General features: G+C 36.8%; 1 long non-coding RNA gene across 1 annotated transcript in view; it reads right to left on the reverse strand.

Moving 5' to 3' along the window:
• LOC107183183 overlaps nt 1-3,138 on the reverse strand; it is a 5,547-nt gene extending 2,409 nt beyond the window's left edge. Inside the window, exons 1-2 of the long non-coding RNA XR_001513966.1 lie at nt 3,037-3,138; nt 1,650-1,733 (exon numbers count right to left, since the gene is read on the reverse strand). This is a non-coding gene — a long non-coding RNA (uncharacterized LOC107183183). The remainder of the gene's footprint in view (nt 1-1,649; nt 1,734-3,036) is intronic.

Consider the following 3,138-nt stretch of genomic DNA (forward strand, 5'->3'; position numbering starts at 1 on the left):
CAGTTGAGTGGCCTTAGCATATCATTAGCATATTACACTTTAATTGGTTGAATGACCAACTAGACAACCAGACACTTAGCATATTAGGTTTTTATTATATAGGATAATGTACATACCATACAATTAACCTGTTTAACGGGGACAATTGTACATTTTTTAGAATAGTCACAGAGTTGTGCAACTATCATAATTTTAGAATATTTTAATCATCCCCCAAAAAACACTATACCCATTAACAGTCCCTCCCCAAGTTCCCCTCCCGACCCCGCCTCCCAAACCCTAGGCAACCACTAATCTTTTATCTATCTGTATAGATTTGCCTATTCAGGATATTTCATATAAATGGAATCATATAATACATGGTTCTTTGTGACTGGATTCTTTCACTTAGCATAACTTTTTCAAAGTTCAACCATGTTGTAGCATGTATCAGTGCCAGATTCCATTTCATTGTTGAATAATAGTCCATTGTCTGATTATACCACATCTTATTTATGCATTTATTAGTTGATTAACATTTAAGTTGTTTTAGCTTCTTAGTAATTATGAATAATGCCTCATGTAAACTTTGAATATCATTTAATAGTATGGCATAGTATTATAGGGTTTTTATTTGTTTGTTTGGCCTGTGTTTAACACTTGATTATAACCTCTTTATGAACAGAAACCATCATTTTCACTCCATAACCTCCACATAACACGTATTCAGTAAGTGTTTTACAGATGGATGGATGAATGGACAGGTACTATAGGTTCTTATTGTTTCAATTATCATACCAGTACTCAGAATAAAAACATCAGAGTGGACCAGTAAATTTACCCAATAAATTATAAAATTCCAACACTGGTGGTTCTTAAATAATCTTTAATCTCTGCACTAGTTTCTGGACCTGCACACAGGATACTACAGTTGATTATTTCATGGAGGCAGCTCCTTGGCTAATAATATTTGTGAACTGAGTGGACAGAAGCCCCCAAAACACCAGACTTTTTCTCTTAGATTAACTCCACAGTATCTTGTTGTTCTTGGCTTGACTGAGGTTATTATTCTAGTCCAGAGTGATGATTCGAAAGCCTGGCTGAGCATCAGAATCCCTCATGGAGCTTTTTCAAGATACTAATTACCCAGGTCCCACCTCCCAGATTATGATTGTGTATCTTGGGTAAACAGCCAGGTACTCACATGTTCCAGAAACTATAAAGGTACATCTGATGCATAGCCAGGTTCAAGAATTCTTACTTCAAAAGTTGCCCTGAGGTTAAAATAACTTTATAGAACATGTCTGAGCACTTTACTCTTGGAGAGTATTTTACTTATCTTAGGATCATGCCCACTAATACTACCTAACATATATAAGGCACTTTTTGTTTGGAAAGAGTTTTGTAGTCATCTTTTATTATCTAGGCATGCATGCTGGGTGACCTTGTACCAATCACATAATCCCTTCATGTCTCAAATTTCTTCAAATATAAACTGTAGGTGGTGATTCTGACCAATCCTCAAGCGGTATTGTGGAGATTAATGGAGGACTGTAAAGCACACAAAAATATTTACATCCATGCTTATTAGGAAGGTATGAAGTCCTAGTCACTGCCTTTTAAAATAAAACAAATACCAAAATAAACTATTAAACAAGCCTTTCCACAACCTTCATCATCATCTGAAAGATCCTTTCCCAGCTCCAAAGTACAGCAATTCCCCCTCTGCACCAAGACTAATAAACAGACACAATCTGCAGTCACAAAGAAAACAGAGCTAATGGATGGCAGCAAATAAATATATAAAGCAGCCCTGAAATGGAGTTTAACCTCATTTATCACTCACAGTGCAATTAAACATTATATCTATAAATACACTCTTCTGAAAAATATTTTGTTTTTAATATTCTTGTAAAACATTTGTGCATGTTCACATAAGTCTTTAAGGTAATGCTACATACTCACCGTTGACATTAAGCCTGAAGTTGTTTTCTAGTTTGCTGACAGTTTTTACATGGCTATTAACCTCTTCCCATCTCCCCCACATGACTGAAAGAATATATGGTCAAAGTGAGACCTTAAGATTTATCTCAGGTTGGGGGTGCATGAGAATGGAAAGGCAAAGGAAGAGCCTCCAACCTCAGAACCAGAGACAGGTCTTGTATGGATGATGACCCTCAACCAAGGTCTCGTTTACATCATATTTTCAGCTTCTTGGAAACAAAAGTCAGAAAACAGACTTGGATTTTCCTTTTTTTCCATTTTGCTTTGAAAGGACCACAGAATTTCAAGAGCCAGGTCCAATTACATATTCCAACTCATTTATAATTGAATGATTTCTGTGACTCTGAAGGACAATTAATGCCCTCACACCCACCATAGCTGATTCGAGCCACACATCCTAAGCAAGCATGACCTTTCTGGGACTACTTGACCTTGATCACAATCTTTCCCCTCTGTGCTTCAAAGGGTTTGGGTTGTATTCCCAAGGGCAGTTGTCTGCTTTAGTTAACCTCAGGACCTGCTAACAATTAAGTGCTATTAAACAAATATGTATTGAGTACATACATCTATAAATAATACTGTAGTGCTAACTGTGGAGGCTACCAAGAATTCCTTGACATGCTTACAGGATTGCTATAACTCAATAATCTTGGGTTCTTGAGTCAGGTGAAGACCAACAACCTCCTCAAAGGGACTCCTAAGGTTTGGTCAGTGGACATGCAGGTTCCCTGGGGACTCCTAGACTGGCCTTCAGCAGAAATCAAGCTGAAATATATTTTACTTCTCACATAATGTTTTTCTACCTGCAATATCCTACAAACCTCCACCAGAATTCAGAAGCTCCCCTGAAAAGAGCCTCAATAAGGGAGCCTCATTGGTTGGGAAAATTACTTATTATGCATAGTTATTGTTTTTTAAAATAAGGTTAATTTCAGCACGTTTCAACCTTAATCATGTTTGAGAGTCACAGCATTTTTGCTGAACATCTTAAAGGGAGAAAGAGCCACATTGGTTTCATTTCAATAATAAGGAAAAATTAATGCTAATACATACCTTCAATGGATTCACTTAGGTATCCCAAACATTTTCTTCCATCAATATGGAAAATCCCCAGAAGTATGCATTATGAATTTTTCCTGTGGAGAGATGCAAGTG

Source organism: Myotis davidii, unplaced genomic scaffold, assembly GCF_000327345.1.
Source record: "Myotis davidii unplaced genomic scaffold, ASM32734v1 scaffold159, whole genome shotgun sequence".
Lineage (NCBI taxonomy): Eukaryota > Metazoa > Chordata > Mammalia > Chiroptera > Vespertilionidae > Myotis > Myotis davidii.